Raw genomic sequence first — 22871 nt, 5'->3', positions numbered from 1 at the left:
AAGTTTAGGGAATACAGGTTATAGATGGTCCTTCAGCTCCCATTAGAACAACTTCTCAGAGTATCCTGTCACTATTAATTAAGAAGAGATTCAGAATGGTTGGGGTAAAGCTCGGATTCTTTGCAGTGGCTGGGTCAAATGCACTATTAAAAGAAAGAAAGCCACCAAAAGCTTAATTGTGTGTGCGTGTGTTAAAGTCGGATATTAACATTGGAATTGCAGTCATACACCGATCGTACTACTTTAAGTGCTTCTAAACAAAAACTCTTACACAGCAAGAACAAATGAGTGCATTATTTTCTTAAATTTATGCACAAGTCTAATTGCTATGCAGATGCAATTAAGGAGATCTAAGAAATGCAAAACCAAGATACCATATGGTTCTCAGTTCCCAAAATCAGAGGCATAAAAGAAGATTTCACACTTTGGGCTGTGAACATGGAATCCTGATTAAAAGGTTGCTAAATGAAGTCATTTTCTTTTCCTATTTAGCACAGTATTTTTATCTTCTCCAAAAATGTGTTGTTGTGAAAGACATAGGTAAGGGGAACCTGTCTAGCCCTTGATAACTTAAATAGGATTTTCCAGGTCCTACTGAGAAATCATTTGCAGGCACTAATTATATTCAAATGTAATCATTATGAGGACAGGAATACCACTCATATACAACCATTTCCTCCATGATAAACTGATAAGGAGATGGCCTTGTTCAAACTTCAGCACCTATACAGTTTGGGTAGGAATGTTTTGCAGGATAGGTAATATTGAGGGGGGGTGGAATTATTGGCCAACATACGTAAGGAATTGGGTAAAATCCACAGAAGACTTTTCAAAAAGGGGGGGGGTGTCAATGGAAACGGAAACTGAAGTTGTGCTAATTAACCTAGTAGTAATTGAGGATGAAATTGAATTTATACACTCAAATTGAGAAATTATGAAATTTACACAGGCTCTTCTTGGCAAGAGGATGCCCTTTGCCTCCTGGAATTCTATTTTAGATTTTATCTCTGTGGCTGCTTCTAACCTAACAATTCCCCCAATTGTGCCAAGGTTGCCTATCCCTGAACTAGTGCTTTATTATTTATACAGTTTGTATCCCACCCTTCTTCCGAGGAGTTCAGAGCAGCAGGCAAAACAAAACAAACAACCTTGCAAGGTCAGATAGCTGAAGGAAAGTGGCACCAGGTCACCAGTGAGCTTCATGGTGAGTGGGCATGCAAACCTGGTTCTCTCCTAGTCCAACATCCTAACCACACACCGGTTCCCAGTTAGCATGCCCGGAAGAAGGATCTGAGCCTAACCTTCTCCCTGGTGTGCTAGCTTTCACTGGCAGGAAGGTTTTTCTTTGGAGGTGCATTCAGACATGCCACCACCCTTTGACAGGCAGAAGAGACACAGCCCAAAAAGAGCATTTACCATGTGTAGTTTCTATATCTCTGGATTAATATTTACATGGGTTGTCTAAGGGCAATAGGTCTCAAACTGTCAGGCAGAATACACAGAAAGAAAGATGCACACAAGACTACACAATTCTAGAGGGAGAGGTTGGAGAGCTGCACACATTGCTTCTCACTAGGGTTGCCAACATCCTGTTCTCGGGGCGGGGCCATCGCCAGGGCAGGGCCCAGCCTGCTCAGGCCTGATCCATCTACACTCACCAGGGACCCACGAAGTGCAGGCTGTGACAACTCCCTTCTAAACTCTGTGCTGGTTGAAGCCCCTGGCAAAGGAGAACCTGTGCTCAGGTCGCTGCGAGTGCATATTGGATTAGAGGATGGCCCAAGCCTGCCACACAAGGGGAGGCCACCGGGGGGAAAGAGGGCCCCCCCTCCCATGCAGCCGCTCTACCCAGCCCTTTCTAACCTGTCCTTTCAGTGTGCTGGCAGAGCAGACTGCAGAGCCCTGCAAGAAGGGGAAACAGGTCTCCCTCAAACCACCAGCAGTGTGGGCAGACTGAGGAGACAAAATGGGAGAGAAATGGCATCCTGATACGGGAGAAATGGCATCTCGGATGGAATTACCACTTTCCCCCAGAAATACAGGCCATTCTGGCTAACCCGGGACTGTTGGCAACCCTACTTTCCACCCAGCAAGAGTTTTTAGAGTTATCCTCACCCAAACCGCTATACTAACTATAAAAAAGGCCTACACAACTTCAGCCCTCCTGCAGATGTAGGACTACAATTCCCATAAACCCAGACTATTGGCCACTGTGACTGAAGATGATGGGAGTTGTAGTCCAAAAAGAGCTGGAAGGCTGAAGTTATGTAAAACAATTACAGAAGCTACAAAATGTCAGAGAACATATTGAAGCCTCTTACCACGGGGGTGGGGGTCCTTTTCTTGCCCCTTTCTGGCTTTAGGTTTGTGTAAAACTTTATTTATTCTACAGGTGGACCATGTCATCCACAATCTCAGAACCCACAGTTTCACGTATCTGCAGTCGAGCAATGGAGACCCAACTTCAGTACATGTGGGTTTTAAAAATGGTTAATATCTGCATATCTGCAGTTCCTAGGTGGCCAGAAATGACCTCTGAGGTCATTTTCGGCCACCATTTTGTTGAAAGGAGCCATTTTGTGGCTTGTTTGAAAAAAATAATTTTTAAACATCTCTGATTGTTCACAATAAATCACCAAAATTGCGCGGGGTGGGGGGGGGGCACTGCTGCACACCCAAAGAGACGGCACTTTAGGTCTATTAATTATGCCCTTTTCAGCCTTCCTAACCCATTATTCCCTCCAGAAACCTAATCCCCCAATTCCCATTCATTCAATCCATTATCTGAGATTCCATTATCTGTGGTTGTGGCAGAGAATGGATCCCCTAGAGATAACGAGGTCCACCTGTACTCTTCTATTGCCAGGTTGAAATCTGTGTCCAATCACAGATCCTTCTATCTGATTTATGCGGAATGTAAGCCACACAGAAATCTGTGGCCCATGTATGCCTTCCATGCATGCCTGGTCACATAAAAACCTACTGAGGCTGGATTGCCAAGCACACAGGACAGGGCTTTCTCAGTTATTGCCCCCAGGCTGTGGAACTCACGGTTGAGATACACATTTCATTTATTTAGTACATTTATATAACGACCCATACAAAAGAGTCCCTGGGAGGTACATGACTCTATCTCTCTCCCAGCCTTTTGGAGGAATCTGAAAACCTCCCTTTTTAAACAGGTGTTTGGCCAGTGAGTGGCCCCTGGATCTCTTTTTAATGTAGCTGTGTGGTTTTTTGTTTGTTTGTTTGTTTTAGCAGTTTCTTTCTTCATCAGGTTTTATTTCTGTTTTTATCTTGTTGTTAACCGCACAGGGATATTCGGATAAAGGGCAGTATAAAAACGTACTGGTCTTGTGTCCTAGCCCATAAAACTAAAATACACTTGCTTTATGTGCTAGCCCATTCTTATAATGGAAGCATAAAAGCAATGCACCCAGCTAGGGAGGTGCACGGACCAGTCCAGAGGCCATTCTAAAGGCCTCCAGACTGGTCCTGACATGGGGCCGGTTCGGTGGTTCAGCGCGGGGCGTAGACCTTTAAGGGTGGGGGAGGGTGTACTTAACCCTCCCGCTGCTTTTCCCCCGCCACACAAACACATCTGTCATGCGCACACACACATTTGACATAAGCACGCAGGTGACACACAGACGCGACACGCAAATGCAGTCAGGCTTTATGAAGTATTTTGCCGAGGAACGGGCGAAGGGGCAGCAGGGAGGTACCCTGCCACCTCAAATGCTTTAAAAAACAGGTGCGCTGGCGGGGGGGAAAGCGGCAGGAGGGATAAGTACACCCTCCCCCACCCTTAAAGAGCTCCCCTACCCAGTGCCGGACCGCGGAGGTACGGTTCCGTGCATACCTCTACATCCAGCTGGACATGCTAAAACTCCATTCAGGGATTTCCTCCATGTGTTCATTGAACACAAGAAAGGGGATGCGAGGGCGCACCTCTGACCTTGCAGGCCACACAGCTGATCTCTACATATTTATTACCTCTTTGCAAAGTATGCAGAGTTCAGCGGTGTGGCCTGCAAGGTCAGGAGTGCAGCCCAACTTCCCCTTTCTTGTGTTCACTGAAGGAAACCTCGGAACGGAGCTTTAGCATGCCCAGCTGGGTGCATCACTAGTGTGCTTCCCTTTTATGATCACAAGACTTCCACATGATCACAATTCCCTGATGGAACAAGGTTCCCAACGGCACAGAAGTCCCTTCAATGCATTCAGCTAAATACACGGGGGGCGGGATGTGGCCTGTGGGTGTGCCACTTCCAGGGGGTGTGCCCTGTGCATGGAGGCCCACTTCCCTCTCCACATATACACTGAATGTGTGGAGGGAATATCTGAACGTGGTTTAAGCTAACACACAAGGCAAATCCCTTTAAATGTAATCAGAAATCCATGGAAAGCTCACACAGGCAAGAGCTTTATGTGGTCCGTGTTCTGACTAAGTCAGGCAATACGGAGCAGGGAACTGCATATATACAGTGGTATGAAAAGATCCTGTGCACTCAACAACCAAGGAGTAAGAAGCCATAGTAACCCCTGCTAACTGGCACTTAGAAGAGGCACTTCTAAAGTGGCGACACTCATATTTAGCAGGAGGAGAGCAACTGCGCCAATCCAAACACCCCTCCTGTGGTTGTTGCTGGTGTTCACTTTACGTTTCTTTTTAGATTGCGAGTCTTTTGGGAACACAGAACCATCTTATTTATTTATTTTTCATGTAAACCGCTTTGAAAACTTTTGCTGGAAAGCGGTATATAAATACCCACAGTAGTAGTGATGGCCGCTGGCAAACTGGTGGCCCTGGCCTGCAAGTCAGGTCCATTCATGTATTTATTTATTTATATTCCGCCTTTCGTCCAAGGAGCCCAGAACAGTGTCCATAGTTATGTTCATCCTCACAGCAACCCTCGGAGGTAGGTTAGGCTGAGAGATAAGCGAGTGGCTCAGAGTTACCCAGTGAGTCTCATGGCTGAATGGGGATTTGAAATCACATCTCCCCGGTCCTAGCCCAACACTCTAACCACTGCAACACACTGCCTCTCTACACCATAATACACCACACTCCTGGTTATGTTTAGAAAAGGGCTCTGAATTCAGAAACGTTTTAAAAACATGGTCCTACTGTGAAAAAAGGATCTCACGGGGGGTGGGAGGAAATAAGGGCCCCATCCTGTCTGGGTCATTGCTTCTGTGTATTTTTAAAGGGGAAGAGTAGCTATTTATACACACATATGCCCTTCACAATTGATGGGGTGAGCATGTATTTTGCACTGCAGTATTTATAGCTTAAGTGAGAAGGTGCCCCAACTTTAAAGCAGCAGCACTCTACTCTACAATCATTCTCCCCACTAGGCATTGCTTCTCAGATTGTGAGCCAGCAGAGTGAAGACAGAGCATTTACTTCATCCTTCTATCACTTCAAGAATAGGATCGACCTTTTACATGGTCTGATGAGCTGCATGGTCTGATAATCATCTGCTTTGACTTGGTTCTTCAGGTTGAGTGCTTTGTAGTAAGAGCTCTTGCAAAACCAATTTTCTCCTCTCTGCTTTCTTGCTTCGCCTCTTACAAACAAAAAAGACATATATTTTTGGGAGTGGTGTGTGTGTGTGTGTGTGTGCGCGTGTGCGTGTGCGTGTATGTGTGTGTATACACACACAGACACACACCACTCCCAAAAACTGAACTCTGTTTAAATTTGCCTTGTCCAAAGTGCTTGTAGGAAGCAATTGACCAAGAAGGGAATAATTTAAGATGACGACTGTGTATTCTTGCCATTACGTCCACAGAGACAACAAATGTGGTTCTTTCAGTTGCCTGGCCTCAAGTCTGTGGTCCTTAACTGGAGGCAGAAAAAAGCATCTGGGTCATGTTGGTGGAACTGATCTTGCACCAGCTTCTAGGCTGAGGAAATGATCGTGGTCAATTAAAAACAAACAAACTCTGAAAACACCACAAAGATGAGGACTATAAAGATGAACATAAAAAGGAGCGAAACCATGAAAGAAGAAAGAATAGGAAAAGAAGCTAAATTTAGGCAAGCAAAACAGCAGAGGTTTAAACTCTGAGTCTAAGAAACATAGGAACCACACTCAGCACACATATTTTTGATGAGTCTAAACTGCCAGTCAGGCAAATAAAGGTCCTGGGACAAAAAGGAGGATGTCAAGGGACCAAATTCAGTTCAGCCTAATGCAACCAGACCAACTCAGGTTGAATGGGCACAGCCATAGCAATGCCATCCTTGTGTCCATTTCTGGCAGTATAGACTCACCCACTCAACTCCTCTGACTCAAGAACAAAATAAACCTACTCAACAGTCTTGGGAAATCCCAAAATACTGGAAAACAAATCTTTGTTTCCAAATCCTATAACTGGCCCAAGCACCCACAACCCGGCACACTTCTAGAATTAGGATTGCTGGCAGACTCCCTGCCCAATACTGTCCTGGAGACTCCCAGGCGAGCTTCTGCCTCTGCGCTCAACCCCTTTGCTTCATGGTGCACAGACCTAACCTGGAGCCTCAGTGCAAAGCCAGCAACCAGACGCTTTGGGGTCCTTGGAACAAGCTGCCAGTCCGATAGCTCTGGAAGCCTCCCTTCTCCTGCAGTGAAAACCTTACTATGGCAAGGACACCAGATCTCCAGTCTGAGATTCTCCACTCTCTCATTGCTTTCAGCAGACCAGAAAATTATAAGTTATTTGCTTGCTCTCCCACTGACTCACTTCTCCCTTAGCTCAGGTTTACTATTTTCACACTCACTTTTCCTGCTGTGTCTGACTTTGGTCATCCCCCAGTCTTCTTCCCCTTTCCTAGAACAGCCTTTAGGCTTGCTATGGCAACCAAATAAAACTCATTTATTTTTACTGAAAATCTCTGGACTCCTGACTCTGTTTGGTCCTAGACCATATGCATGGATGTGCACGCTTACTGGTTTGGTGTTAGTCAATCTGGGCCAGAGCAATTCCCTAAAGATCAACGTAGGTGCCGTAACCACACACAGTAGGGATGTGCAGACCATTTCAAGTTCGAAACATTCTGACTTGAAAAGGGCCATTTTGAGTGTTCCGAGTCAAGACAGAACACCTTTCAAATGAAGGGCACATTCTGTCGAAACAACCAGCTCGACTGGTTGTTCCGACAGAACATTCCAGGCATTTGCATCCCATTCCTAGCTTGGAACATGATGCAAATCTCATTCCATGCACATCCCTCACACACACCCCTAAGCGTTCACAGGTATAAGAGACACTGGTTTCAGCAAACATGAAAATATCCTCCCTCTACTATTCAGCCAATGACAGTGCACGGGCCATTAAGAGGAAGAACTCCTCCTCCTCCTCTCCCTATCTTTCTCCTCCTCTTTTCACCTACAGAAAATCTCTAAATTCTGTTTTGGGGAAAGGATTCCCCCCACCCCCAGCTGTAAGACTTTCTTCTCTCCCCACTTTCATCATCAATGTGCTCACCATCTGCAATTTTAGCCTAATGGAAAGGAATAGATGTAGCAATTCAACCAATCTAGTATAGAAGAATTCGGAAAGTGGCATTAAAGGAGAAATTTACATTTTTAAAAGGGTGGGGTGTGGGGGAGAAAGAAAATAAACTGGGGATTCTCTTCTTCAGATGCCTTGGACCAAATCCACACATGGAGTAAATGCCACTGAAGTCTACAAGGCTAGAGCACAGATTCCTCTTGCCCACTGTTTTATGTATGCTGAATCAGCTGCCCTAAGAGGAGAAGCAGATAATGAAAGGGGAGAAACAATTGAGTGAAAGAGACAAAGAAAGCGAATCCACTTTTCTACTTAATAAAAGGAAATATTTGTGTACTGTACTTGTCTCTGTGCCACGTTGCCAAATATGACAAAGGAAATGAAGCGCAATAAGTCTGCGGTGCTACAGCCTTTCTTGAAAGGAGCACACTTTGAAATCTAGGGCTGTGAAACAAAAACACCACAAATACTCTCAGCTACTCAACTGCCGACAAAAGCTAATGGAAAAGAACAAGTCGCTGCACCTTTAATCCCCTTCTAGTAGCTGGCTGTGCCCAGGCTCACCACAGGGATAAATTCAAAGTTACAGTCGCTGTATTCAAAACCATACCCAAGCTAATTATTCCCACAAAAGGAACCAAGCTCTGACTTGTTCTCTCCTCCAACGTGAACTTTTCATTAAGTTGCCCACTCCAAAAGCAAGAGCGAGTCAAAGAGGTCTTGCAAGAGAGAACTACCCCACAGTACCTTCACCGAAAATTATGGCGGGGGGGGATGCTGTGCCATCTAAGAACACACAACACTGTAACGCTTTTGAAGCCAAATGGGTATGGATGAGATCACTGGGAAACCTGTAGAAGCAGCTCTGAATTTGCCAAAGAAGAGTAAGATAAAAGTATTATAAATCAAAAGGAATAAATACAGTAGGGCCGATTCTGCACAACTTGGGACCCAGGAAGTTAAGCACAGTCCACCTACTATGTAAGCTGGCCTCTTAGCAAGCCTTTCTTCACACATATACCTAGTTATTTCTTTACCATCCTTGGCTGTTGGATTAGCCATGGAACACAGGAAGCTGCCTTAGGAACATAGACAGCTGCCATGTTCCGAGTCAGACCATTGCTCCATCTAGCTCATTATTGTCTACACAGACTGGCTATGACTTCACCAAGGTTGCAGGCAGGAGTCTCTCTCAGCCCTATTTGGAGGTGTCAGGGGGGGAACTTGGATCCTTCTGCATGCAAGCACGCAGGTAGGTGTTCTTTCCAGAGCAGCCCCATCCCTAAGGGTGCCCACATGTAGAGTATACAGTGCTCACATGTAGTCTCCCATTCAAATGCAACCAGGGCAGACCTCACTTAACAAAGGGAACAATTCATGCTCACTACCACAAGACCAGCTCTGCTCCTCTTGCTTGGCAAGAGGAGTAAGAGAGAAAGGAGGGTTGCTAACCTACTGGAAAATAAAGGGACTGGCTGGGGTTTTGGTTTTGAGTGTCAGAAAAGCAAGAGGCAATGGTAGGATTTTCCTACCATCTTCCTCTAAACCTGCTCCAGAAAATGCTAGCAGTTATTTTTAGCTCCTCCCTAGATCTGCTTCGGACTCCACCCACTGTCCCAGAAGGCTCTGCCCCCAGGCCCCTTTCAGGCCCTGGATTTTTTTAAAGGAAGGATTCAACTACCTTTCTGGTGGGTCACAAGCTGTGCTGGCCTGAGTTAAATACTAGAAGGGTGAAATGGGTCTTCTTTTCTGGTAAATCTGTTTAGAAATGGGCTGTTAGTCCAATTTTAATGGTTAACAGTCTTGCTGTCAAATCCACTGTTAACTGCCTTCAGGAAGTGGTGTGCACGGAACCACTGCAGCGCGGTCCAGCACTGAGGGGGGTCTACCTTTAAGGGCGGGGGGGTAGAACTTACCCCTCCCTCTGCTCTTCCCCCTCCGGCGCTGCATTTAAGATTGAAGTTTTGGGGGCGGCAGCGTTCCTCCCTGCCGCCCCTGCCCCCGTCATTGCCCGGAAGTTGAGAACATACGAGCACACATGTGCCCGTCGCCGCCGTGCGCGCGCCGCATACATCACACACAGCGTGCATGTGACGTATGTGGCGTGCGCGCCATGACAGGCACATGCGTGCTCGTATGTTCTCGACTTCCGGGCAACAACGGGGGCAGGGGCGGCAGGGAGGAACGCTGCCGCCCCCAAAACTTCGATCTTAAATGCAACGCCGGAGGGGGAAGAGCGGCGGGAGGGGTAAGTTCTACCCCCCCCCGCCCTTAAAGATAGACCCCCCCCCGTGCCGGACCGCCAGACCGGTCCGGTTCCGAACCGGTTCAGAGGCCTCCAACATGGCCTCCGAACTGGTTCGTGCACATCCCTACCTTCAGGATCTAGATCAGGAAAATACTTTATTTATTTACATTGATTTATAACACACTCTTTCTCCAAGGAGTGCAAAGCTGTGTACATGGTTATGTTTATCCTCACAACAACCCTCTGAGGTAGCTTTCACTGAGAGATCACTGACCGGTGAGTTTCATAGATGAATATTTTTCTATGTAAACCGCTTTGAGACCTTTGGTTGAAGAGCGGTATATAAATATTTGTTGTAGTAGTAAGAGTAGTGAATGAAGATTTGAACTCAGGTCTTCCTGGTACTAGTCCAGCACTCTAACCACTACATCACACTGGCTCAAAACAAGTGTTCAAAGGAACAAGCTAAAGCTTAAACCACTTCTACATTTGTTCCAAACTTCTAGGTCCTTAAATTTAAAACAGATATGTGAGTGGGGCAAAAGTAAAGTTCCATTGACAGATTCACTTTGTAGATTCGACCAGCTTTAAGGAACACCCAAACACACTCCTGGTGGGATGAGCAGCTCAGGCAGAACTCTTAAACCTTATTTAGATTAATTAATTAATCCAAAGTGGCCCTCATTAGAGCAAAGCCCAAACAAGCTTATTTTGATTTTATTACTGCAGAAAAACAGCTTCGTTTTCCGATGTGCTTTTGACCAGCACTTTGAAATTTCCTCTAAAGGCGAGAGAATTTCAAGGAGAGGAACACTTGAGTTTTGTGCTATTTGATTAGCAGTTCGACAAAAGAAAACTTTCCCCTCCCCAACATACATGTTTTGACACACAAATCAAAGTTCAAACATTCAGCTCAGTTTGAGTCTGAACCAGGCACAGATCTCATCTCTCTGCCTCCATAAGCCAGGAAATTAAGAGAAGATTACCAGGTCACTCAGAGGACCTCGTACCAGCACAAGACTGCATCAAAGTATTCGCTTTCCCCCCTCCACACAGTATTCCTAACCTGGCTGATAGGAATCTCGGCAAGTGACTGGGGGGAGGGATTTTTTATTTTTTTTCAAGCAGCAGTAGCATCCCAGAGATAGCAATTCTGATGCGCTGGGAAGGCATCTGAGAACTACCAAGTGCCGTTTCCTTGGACAACTCCTCAGCTTGCCAAGGAGATCAGGGGAACATCTCAGGCACTTAAAAGAGAGAATGCTGCTGGTGGTGGTAAGTGATGTGGCCAATACGTGGAATGCTCGCCTTCAATGTGAGGCAAGCATTAGGGCCTCCTCAAGTCTTCTCCTGCTCACTTTATCCAAGTAAAAAAACAAACCAACTCAAAAAACCTAACCCTTTAACTGGCCACGACTTCTGCAGTGGCTGAAGCAGAGGACGGTACCTCTCTATTTCCTCCTCCTCGGCAGTGGCAGCTCTCTCTCTCTCTCTCCACCCCCCGGGCTGATCTTCCACTTCCCTTCCTCCCCACATCAAGGAAGCGTAAGGAAGCTTTCTGCCTCTCAGTCACCAATTAAGAGGGAAGAGTCAGAAGAGTCAGAGTTGCCATCAGAGTACACATCTAGGTTAAGGATCTCATGGGGCCCTGGATTAAGGACCAGCAATTTTAAAAGTCAGTTTTGAACTCTTCGCCGAGGGAGTGGGGGAGAGATAAACTTTTGTCTAAATATTCTGTATTGATAACGCCATTATTCAAGGCACACTGCCTGACCTACATGGTTTTACACAGTACTAAAAAAGGCTCCTCTCCATCTGTTTTCTCTGTCCTGAACTGACTTCTGAAGCAAATGTGTTTGGTAAACTGACCTGAATACTGCTCCTCCCCACTTTTTAAAGGGGAAACATAATCTATATTCCAATGGAGCTGGATGTCATTTACATAGATGTAGCTCAAACTCTGCAATATTTACCACTAGGACAGACATTTTTGGGTAGACCAGGGAAGTAAGCGAGTCTGTGCAGTGGAATTTTGCATCGATGTGCATGTGTTTCCATGCACATTAACTAGATTCAAGACCCTAAAGATAGTTTACTTGCTGAGTTAGAAACCAGAATGACTCTTCCCTATGTACATGCTAGTAATTTGTTGTAGAGGCATCTACCAATGTCTCCTCAAAGACAAAACAGGGACAAAAAAGAGAGTGCTTTACTAATCAGAGATACTGGGGGGGGAGTCATTTTAGTCCCTAATACCCTAATAATCGGGTGTTGGAGCGTTACAGATTTCCAGAAGACTCAGGAGGAAAGGTTGAAATTTTTCTACATTGGTTGGAATCTAACATTGACCAAGACAAAAAGGAGAGCGAAAATCAGGAGGTTGGGGAGGGTGCCAGCAGCTGTAGCAAGACACTGAGAAGTCTAACTGAGCCAAGAGGCACCTTTTAAAGTGGTGGTTCTCTTATATTTAGCAGAGGACCTGTCCCTATCCAACCCCAGCACAATATCCCTCCCATGGCTTTGTCTCTACTGTGTGTTTCTTTTTAGATTGTGAGCCCATAGGGGACAGGGAACCATCTTATTCTTATTCTATATAAACCGCTTTGAGAACTTGTTGTTGAAAAGCAGTGTAGTAGTAGCAGTACCAGTAGCAGTGGAGGAGGAGGGGGGGGGAGATAATGGGAAATTATTTTATTTATTTGATTGATTGATTGATTGATTGATATACTGCCCTTCCAAAATGGCTCAGGGTGGTTTACAATTAAAAACAAACCACTAAAACAATAAAGAGCGAAAACAAAAATTAAAAACAATATAACAACACTTAACAATTCAAAAACATTTTAAAACAAGAATTAAACAATTGCAGTAATTAAAAACCCCGAAACCGGGTTAAAATATTAAAACCGATATAAAAACCCTGGAAAGCCAGGCCAAACAAATACGTTTTAAGGGCTCTCCTGAAGGCTAATAGAGAATTCAAATAACGGATTTCCACAGGGAGCGCATTCCACAGCCCCGGAGCAGCTATAGAGATTAGTCAGCAACCAGCAATGGACGAAACTTTCACAAGTTCTGTTTAGATTGTGAGCTGCATTTAGGAGCAGTTACAAGAAGAAGTACCTTGTTTTCAATGCTGAAGAGCTTATAACATCATGTTTTCAGAAGAAGGGTGCAGAAGGACAGAGACCAGATCTAGACCAGGTACATTTCCTGATTTTAACTGGGACACTAAGCTAACAATTTCTTCGACAGGAGACCAAGCAGGGAGAGAGTCTAAATGAAGCAAAAGGGTTGTATCCCTGGTATAATTGGCCAAGTAAAGGGTCTTAAAATGTGACACCCCAAGTGTCTGCCAAGATGATACACCCCAGCTTGGAGGAGTTCCCACTAGAACTGGCCGACACAATCGTCCAGAATGCTCTCGAGTCTTTCACTCTGGAAGCTGCGTATATAACCGTTATATACCAGGATTCCCTTATTGCAATTCTCTTTTTCTTTCTCATTCATGATTTATATTGCTTCATCTGTTCTAATATTTCTTGAGCTGTCACCACATCCATGTTAGCCATGTACAATTTAAATGTTGTGGCCAGGTCCTTTTTTGCTGCAATACAATCTTGGTCAAACCAACAATAGGATTTACATCTCCCACTGGAGCTGCTTTTAGTAGCTTGACCTAGAGTGCTGAATTTTATGGACAAGGTTATGGAAGTGAGTGAAGGCACCCACATTTAGGGGCTCTGACAAGAAGAGTGCACGAAGTTGCAAAAGGTCATCTGTGGCCAGAAGATCCCTGAGGACATATAACAGTTTCAGCTATCTTTGATACACTTAGAACTGGCCCACATCCCGACTAACACTGTGCTAGTGCAAGTAGATGCAACCAGAGTCCTTGCTGTCAGTCTTCCCGAGCAGTAGGCTGTTCATGCAGAGGGAGAGGGGAGTGATTTCCACTGCTCTCCCCTACCTCCCTAAATGTCTTCCAGAAATATGTCCCTGCTGCTTAGGAAGACTCTGGCTAGGTTATGAGCAGCCTCTCCTTGAATGTACACAGCTCATGGGTATCCTCCAAATGCTACTCTAGATGTCAGCCACTATTTTTATTCATTTATTTGGGGGGGGGGGTTACTTCTTGTTTTGCGTGCCTTACATGCTGGGGCACTGAGCTTTCACTATGTTCCCGTTCCATACAGTTCTCAGAGTGAGACAACTACAAAAACCAATGGTTAAAATAGTGCAATACAAAAACAGTAACACAAGTCCATTCTAGCTCACTTGTGCAGATCTTCGAACACCTTGGCTACAAGATTGTACCTGCTCATAAAAAGCAGCAAGTATGAGCAAAATTTAGCCAAAAACAAAAGACACCTTAAAGAACGGGATGATAAAAAATTAATTATGAATGATCCTAATGTTACTCCCAAATCAGAACACACTGTTAATTGTTACACAGCACATCTGCCATTTTGCCTGAACATATGGTGGGATACGTAGCAGGAATTGCTGAGTAAGGGAAAGCAGAGCTTTGGGAGCCAGTTGGGAGGAGGTGGGGAAAGAAGGGGAGCAAAATATGTGCATCATGCAAGAAGCATAGCTGCTGTTCACATACGCCCTTCAATATTTCAGAGGTGAAAATAGAGACACATTTGCAACAGCCCTATTCTCATACCAAGGATCATTTCTGGAGTTTTCTCACCTATTACACATTGCTGAGGGCTATTTTCTGGCTGCTGCATATTATATCCATTTACTTTGCATAGCCTGCCTGTCTTCCACTGATTTAAAAGCAAAGAGCAGGGTTACACAACTTGGACCTTGCAGCTACTGCTGGACGACAGCTCCCAACACCCCCAGTCACAATGACTAGTATCTTCTCCAAGGTTTCAGTTCTTCCCAGGAGTTCTTCCCAGCCCTGCCAGAAGATGCCAAGGACTGAACCTGGGACCCTCTCCATGCAAAGCAGATGCTCTACCACTAAACTACAGCTCCTCCCCAGCAGCAGTGCCTGTGGAGTGGGGAAGAGGGAGCATTTTTAGCCTACTTTCCTTAAGGAAAGTAAGCTTATGAGATCATGCAACTATGTCCCACCCCCATCAACTTCATAATACCTGGATCATTTGAACCAAATTTGATACAACTGGAGGGACATAAAGGGACACCCACATGCCAGGAGGAAAGGAGTCGTGGCTGTTGGGACCAAAGTCTTACCAAGGATTCCAGGAGCCTTTGGGAAGACTACAGGTCTCAGGAGCCATTGTTTTTCCACCTGGCATCCTGATGAGGGTGATGAAGGAATGGAGTGGGGAGAAACCTAGCCACTGACCAGGTACTGCTGCTTTCCTTCCCTGGTGTGCTGCAAGGGTGATAGGAGAGAAAGGAACTAAAAATCTTCCCTCTTCCTCACTTACCACACCTTCTGCTCCCAGCAGACTCTTAGGTAAAGGGAAAAAAGAATGTGTTTTGCAGCGCTGGTAGGAAAAACTAGTGGGGAGGAAGGAAAGGTATGAGCAAACTTCTGAGTTTGGGCTAGAGAAGAATTTTTGAGGCTGTAAAAATTGCCCTTAATTTTAGAAACTCCCCCAAGTTCTTCCTCAATTCCAAATTTGCATCACCACTACCCAAAAGTGAGGAGTCAGTGATTCCTGGAGTCTGTGACCAGCTGTCAAGACTGACCTGTGGGCAACCACCACTTGGTGCATAGGGGTTCCAAGCCAGGCCAGGAGAGCCTGTAGGCAACCACTTGGGATTCAGGGATCAAATCAGGAGCCAGGGGTCAGGAACACACCAGAGATCACACGGAACAGACACTCAAGAACCAGGGGTCAAACTCGCAGCCAGAAGTTGAACCAGTAGAAGTTGAACCAGGTCAGGAATATACCAAAACTCAAGCCAAGCAGAGAGGTGGGAATTGGAAGTTAAATGGGTTCCAGAGGTCAAGTCAATCTGTAAGGCAGCAAACAGGGATTGAACTGGTGGCCGAAAGACAAAAACACACCATGGGTGAAACCAGCAGACCTATCAACACAACACTGCCCCCACCCCACCCCACCCCACCCCCATAGCAGGAAAAGTACAAGAGACTCTTCTTGCTTCAGGGGGAGCCAATCTTTGAACCCACAGAGTGGGGCTTTTTCAGGGCCTAAAGGCTTAAAAACCTGCCACAATGCATTGGCTGCCACGAGGTACAGCAACACAAAAAGCTTCAAACTAGGCAGAAGATGAAACTTGACCAGTTTCCTCCAATGAACATGCTGGTGGAGTTCTTCCCCACAGCAGCCCTAGCCTAAGGCGACTTAATGAGATATAGACAGCGAAGAGAAGATGAGAAAGCCTGTTTTCACCATTACTTTGTCTCCTTGCTGGGAGATTTTTTTCCCCCTGCCAACTTTTGCCATTGTCAAATCCAGTTTAAGGGCTCAAGTCAGGGCCTCTCACTGCCATAGAGACAGGAAACAGGCTAACTAGCAGGAGAAAGCCCTCAGCCTTGGAAATAAGTCACTGCCTTGTTTCCTTCTCCTGATATCCCAGAAGAAGGAACTTTCAGGGGTTCAGGTTGCCCTCACGGGTCTGACCAAGAAGAAAGATGGGGATTTCCCAGGACAGATACCATAAAATTAATTAATTAATTTCTTTATATCTATGTAAACTGCTTTGAGAACTTTTGTTCAGTTCAGTTCAAGGTTTATTACAGTCTATGACCAGCACAACAAGGAAATAGAATAGAGCATATAACACAGTTATAAAAATATAATACCACTTATATCACAATACCCTAGGGTATATTACTGAAACCACCAAAAGCCTCCCAATCTTAAGGAGGGAGTTAATTACTAAAACTCAAAAATGTATAAATAAGACAGAGTGAATATACAATTGAAATAAAAACATAAATAACGAACTTTTGTTGAAAAGCAGTATATAAATATCATTGTATTCGTATAAAATAGGGATCGCCCCAGGTAAACAGAATGAGCTAGAGCATGTGTGTTCATCACAATACAGTTACACTTTAGTGTATAGCATCATCAGCACATCTTTTTGAGTTATTACCCCGCCCCCCCCCCCCACTTTTAAAACGACAACAAAAAACAAATCACTCAATTGCCAAGGGCACTGGAATCTACTGGAGAGAAGTTCTCAGCTCCCTCCTGAAAAGAAGTTCTCATTTTTATCTTTGTATACTTTCACCTGAAGAAGAGGTTTTCTCCCTCAAAACATGTTGGGACCTTGTAAGGAAATAAATTGCCACACCATTCCTTTTCCTAACTCACTACAAGGCAGATTCACATGTTCGTCTGCAGACACAACAGCTCATTTGTAGCACAAGAGAGGGCTGGATTGGATCAACCTTTTCCTCATCTCCACAGAGCCTGCCCCACTTCAAGAGAAACATCCCCTTTCTTCTACAGCACATATCTGTGCCTCCATTTCATAAGGGCACAGGCAGGCCAAAGGCTGCGGTAGGCGATGGAAGTTAAAATAACCCAGGTAACATAATCTCCTATAAATATTACATCAAACACACACCTCATAGGAGCAATGCAGGTCTAAGAGCCCGTAAATGAAGATGACTCTTTCAAGGGAAGAAAGCAACTGTGCCCCACCGGATGGCACCTGACCCTCTCCACAACTTCTGGCTACAGTTAATTAAACAAATGCTCCCCATGGAATACGTTATCGCCACGACTCCAGGCAAAGTGATTTCACACCACCAGGCACCAAGGATGCCTTTTATTTCCAGATTCCTGGCCAGCTCAAGAAAAAGGCCTGCTTAGCCTCTTCTCATCTAAGGACTGAACCCTGCCACAGCCTTGGTGCACCTATTATTTAATTCTTGATACTCTGAACAGAATGTCACCGCGGCTGCTATTTCACAGCCAGAGGGTGAAAACAACAGAAAGGCTTAATAGGATGTAATTGACTCAAAAATCACCCGTCTGCCTGAAAAACGTTCAATGGCTTGATGATACAATGGAGAGTAAATTTAGCAGAAATACAGATTACACAAAAAGGACTGTCCTTTTCTCCCCACCTCCCCACATTTTCTTTGCTCTCCTTTCACAACTTGCAGTGCACAACCAGTCTGGCATAGCTTTTCCACATGTCTGCATTCATGGGATTACAGCACTGCTCCACAGCACACAGCAAAGATGACCACTGTCACTATGCCCAGGCTCAAATCATAACTGGGTAGCCAAGTACAAGTGTGATCTGCAAAAGAACACAAAAATATAGATTTTTCCCTAGGGTTCTTAGATGGCTTAGTGCGTGTGTCCATGCGTGCATGTGCACGTGTATTGCACTGCTGATTTAGCATTGTAGTGTGGAGAGGAGGAGAAAGCAGAAGCATTGGGGGCAGTGTTGCCCACCAGATGTTGCTTCCAAGAGGAGGTATCTGTTGCCACCGCACAGCTCCTTAGTCCTACACCCAATCCTCCCCAGGTGCAAAAGGAGCCTGATCCCAGTCAGCCAGGGATTCTCAAACTTGGGTCCCCAGATGTCGTTTGACAACAACTCGCATGCTTAGCCACAATGGTCAAAGGTCATTGAGGCTGGAGATGATGGGAGCTGTAGTTCAACAACATCTAGGGACCCAAGTTGGAGAACCCCTGACTGACTGGATCAGGCTCCATTTGCAAGTTCGGGAACCCCTACAGTAAGTGGTAGTGGATAGTGGACTACCACTAACTGCGAAGAATGTAGATTAAGAACATATAAATGGATCTTAGGGCTAATACTAATTGGATTGGATTGATTTAGCATGACTCAAATAATTAAAAAATAAAAATAAACTTTTGAAAATAAATCAGGGCAATTCCAAACATTATGCTAGCATTAGCCCTAAGATCTTAAGTGAATAAAGAAGATTATGGAAAAATGCTTCTTTCAAAAATACAAAATTCACGCCAGTGCACTACCACTCTTGATTACTCCTAACAAAAATGTCAAATCCTCCCAGAGACTGACTTCACCCCCCAAAGAGTGAGATGAGATATTGGGAACTGCAGTGGGGCTTACCTACTGAAGTGCATCTGTTTCCAACAGCTTAGGAAAGCTTGCCTATCATTTCAGCTCTCCTGTTACTATCGCCTTTCTTAAAGTTCCTACATCATGTATTTCCAGCTAGTTCTACTTTTACAGGGTTAATACAATCTTCCTCGGCTAACTGTAATGACTCACAAGCTCCACACTGAGGAAGTCATTAACAGGGCAAAGTTCAGATGCAAGTTGGACTATTTAAAACCATATTCAGTACAATACGAATGTATGTCATGCATTTCCCTTTTTCAAAGAAATAAAATGCTTGTTAATAAATTTGCAGCTTGATTCCTAAGCAAGGTATACTTGGGAGTAACACTGAATTTGCTGAGATTTACTGCTTTATTTCAAAGCAAGTATGCCAAGGAATGCAGCCTAATTTAGTGAGGCACACGACAGGAATTCTGCATGCTGCTTAATTAACATAGATCTTTGCCAGTATCCACCCTTTGCTCTTCTTTTGCACAGTGAAACCAAAAGAATCAGAGAGAATGTACCACAGCCCTACCCAAGGCACTTATTACATCGTTAAACTTTGTCCCAAGAATACTGACACAAACAGGCAAGGAAAACAAAAACAACATTCTTAAAGAAACCAGTTCAACAGTAAACCTATTTTTATAAAGCAGCATTTCCATTGGTCTCATGCTCCCTTAAATGACTTCACCCATCTCCCTTGCTGCTCCCTTGTCTCCTTTCCTGAACATGCATGTAATACCACTTCCCTTGCTTCCTTCCACCCTCAGACACTTTCCTTTGCTGCATGCCTAGTGGTACAGACTCTCCCAAGCTTAATTCCTCACTTCATCCGGGAGACAACCCTGTCTAAAAACCTGGAGGGCCAATCCCAGGCAGTACAAACAATACTAAGCAAGATGGACCATGGATTTCCCTCAGTATAAGGCAGGTGCATAGGTTACAGCCTCATTTCCAACTGTAATTGCATTTGCACGCATCTTTCCATAACCTTGCATCTCCCTCTCTCTGTTTCCCCACTGTCTCTTTTAGACTGTATGCTCCGTGGGACCAGGGACCTGTAAAGCACTATGGACACTGACAGCATGATAGGCTGGTTCTCTTAATGATAAACTGGGTAAGAAAAGCATCTTACCCAATTTCAGGAGCTACGTACACTCCTGATTTTTTGTATTCATCTGTGTTTCCAAGATAGCCTGTTTGGGGGCTCCTAGGAGCACCCCTACACCTGATTCGGAGCTACAGGCTTGTAGTTTCCATTTTGCCTCTCTGAACTCATGGGATCGTGGGCTCACCATTCTGCTTGCATGAGCTAATTTATGAGGGTATGTCACTTGGCAGATAGCATGTTGAAAGGGAAAAGTAACTATAGGGCAAGTATGACCCGCGACTTTAGGGGGACTATTCCTCCGCTTGCCTCTGTTTTTCAGTGCAGGTGAATAAAAAGCTAGGAAGAAGGAGGAGGTAGTGATCATGTGGGAGATAGGCGTCAACAGTGTTTCCTTCACTTTTGGTAATGCTGGGTAGGACAGCACCATCAGAACCTAAGCTCATTTCCCAACTATCATTTCCCCTTCCTCCTACCTAGGCTTTTGCTGACAGATGACCAAAAATCACAAGAGCAGCTCCAAAAGCTGGGTAGGATGCTTGTCCTACCCAGCTTACAACCATGAGCTCCATAATAATGCCACTTCCACTAAAACTGTTTAGTATTTAGTTAAGTGCCAGTATTGTGGTGGGCACGGTAGAGAATCAAGGAGAGATACAATGCAATAGCCAGGGTGCACAGCACATTTTCCCCGTCTTACAAGCAACTCCCTTTTCCCATACACTCATAGAGACTGGTAAAAGGGCTGGATAGACCCACAGCACACAACGACCACCTGGGTAGAACTTTTTTTTTCATAGGAGGTCTAAATGCAAGCATTAGCGAAACAAGAGGTGCCAGGGGAAACTTATGGAAGCCAGGGTCAACCTCAACATCCTACAATAGAAAAAGCAAAGCATTCCATTTCCAAAGCTATTTGTAGAACAGGGGAACTCAGCGCCATGGTGTTCCAGATAGAAGGCCCCGTGTCCGTATTTACTATGTTCAGTTCTTCAATTGTCTGCTTTAATCTGCACTCAAGGGTAATTAGCTTAGCGTTTAGGACTCTGGCCAATTGTGATATGCTAATTCCTTTAACTTCTGACTAGGTACTAAAAATGTGATTAAGGTTGCAGAGGGTCTTTTGGCAGGAGAGTTTCCAGATTGGAGTGTCAAGGACAAATCAGCATTTTTGGCTGTGTCAGTTTCAGACTGAATTCTTCCAGGAACTCCAACTCATACTGTTATCACAAGTTGCTCTACTCAGTTTTTCAAAAAGAGACACTCCAAGGCAAGATACAGATATTGCCAAATATATGAATTTGAATTAACAGCCACTGAAATCCATAGAAATTGCACAATCAACTCCAAGTTTGCGGCAAACAGTATTAGCTTTTCAGAAAGAACGTACAAAGTAATTGATTTCACCAGGAGAGACATGTCTAGAAAGCAATCCATCTCACCTCATGCTCATCCTTCTGTTTCAAGCCATATTTCTCAAACTTGTGTTACAAGACTGCTAGTGATCAAGGGGAAGATCTGCCTTCAACTCTTTAATTGTTCTGTTTAAAAATCCTTATGTGTTTTGTCGGGTTGTAAGCCTTCTAGAGATGTTATGGTTTGGCTGTATATAAATTTAATAAATGACTATATAAATAAAATCAACATGGACTGAGTGAATTCTACTTGCTCAATCCTACTCCTTTGACTCAAAGGTCCTGAGGAGGAGGAGGAGCTGCCTGTAGGCAGTGCCATAGGACAATACCAGGGAAAAACAAGGTCAAGACACCATAAATAATCCTGGCACCGTGTCAACATTGTTATTTCTGTCCCCGACTTAGGCTTAATGTGATTTTATTGTGAGAATCATTGTAAGCCACTTGGAGAGCCTCTTGGGACTATAAAACGAGATGCAAATATCTGAAACAAAGCCTCTGAAACAAGGCTACACACTTCTTGTGAACACCAAATGACTGTTGAGTAACAAGTGCATCCTAGGATATGTAGTCAACTTAAAATATTAGAGCAAGCAGCCTTCAAGGCACTGAACTAGCTTGATGTGAAGCACCAATCCAAAGGGAGCAGGTGGGGGAGTGGAGGCAGCAGACAAGAAAGAGATCAAGAGGCTAGAAATGGAGGGGCTATAGTTCTGTGGCAGGGTACATGTCTTGCATGCATATGGTTCCAGATTCAATCCCTAGTTTCTCCACATAAAAGGATCAGATAGCAGATGATGCAGAACATCTCTGCAAGAGGCCCTGGAGAGTGCTGCCCTCTGTCAGACAAGACAATACCAGACCAGGTGAATCAACGCCTAGAGTCTTCCTACTGCTCTGTGGGATCCCAGTCCTTCTCATCTGAACAATCATGGCCAGGGTCAGTGTGCCAAGGGTGATGAGACATTTCTCAAGGTTTTCTGAGTGGAATACTGCAGCTAAATTTGCTGAATTTGCATTGACACAAGATACATGCGTTGTCTGCCTTTGATGACTGAGAAATTTCCCAGTGTCTCACTTCCTCTTCTTCAGAATAACAGCTGCTAATAGCCATTGATAGACTTGCCTTCTATGCATCCGCCTAAGCCTTTTATAAAAGCCATTTAAGATACTGGCCACTGCCACCTCTTATGGTGGTGAATTCCATACATTACTTCTGTCAAGTAATATGACGACGACTACTACTACTACTATTTATATACCGCTTTTAAACAAAGGTTTGCAAAGCAGTTTGCATAGAAAAATAAATAAATAATTAATGAGATGATTCCCTGTCCCCAAAGGGCTCATAATCTAAAAAGAAATGCAAGGGAGACACCAGCAACTGCCACTGGATGGATGATGTGCTGGGGTAGCAGAGGGCCAGTTGCTCTCCCCCTGCTAAATAAAAGAGAATTACCACTTTGAGAATCATCACTTTGCTCAATTAGCAGGGGTGCCTCCCCGCTCCTTGCCCCACACACACTCCCTCTCCCCCGTCTATACCTTCTGCCAATCAACTTCATTGGGCAATACC

General features: G+C 44.7%; 1 protein-coding gene and 1 long non-coding RNA gene across 2 annotated transcripts in view; one reads left to right on the top strand and one right to left on the bottom strand.

The window, feature by feature from the left end:
* CCSER1 (coiled-coil serine rich protein 1) overlaps nt 1-22871 on the bottom strand; it is a 1155632-nt gene that overhangs the window by 1016388 nt on the left and 116373 nt on the right. The window lies entirely within an intron of this gene.
* LOC128326220 (uncharacterized) lies at nt 15509-21503 on the top strand. The gene is made up of 3 exons (XR_008307896.1): nt 15509-15622; nt 19805-19889; nt 20969-21503. It is a non-coding gene; the product is annotated as an uncharacterized LOC128326220 (long non-coding RNA).

This window comes from Hemicordylus capensis, chromosome 5, assembly GCF_027244095.1.
Source record: "Hemicordylus capensis ecotype Gifberg chromosome 5, rHemCap1.1.pri, whole genome shotgun sequence".
Classification (NCBI taxonomy): domain Eukaryota; kingdom Metazoa; phylum Chordata; class Lepidosauria; order Squamata; family Cordylidae; genus Hemicordylus; species Hemicordylus capensis.
This window is presented reverse-complemented; position numbering and strand designations above follow the sequence as displayed.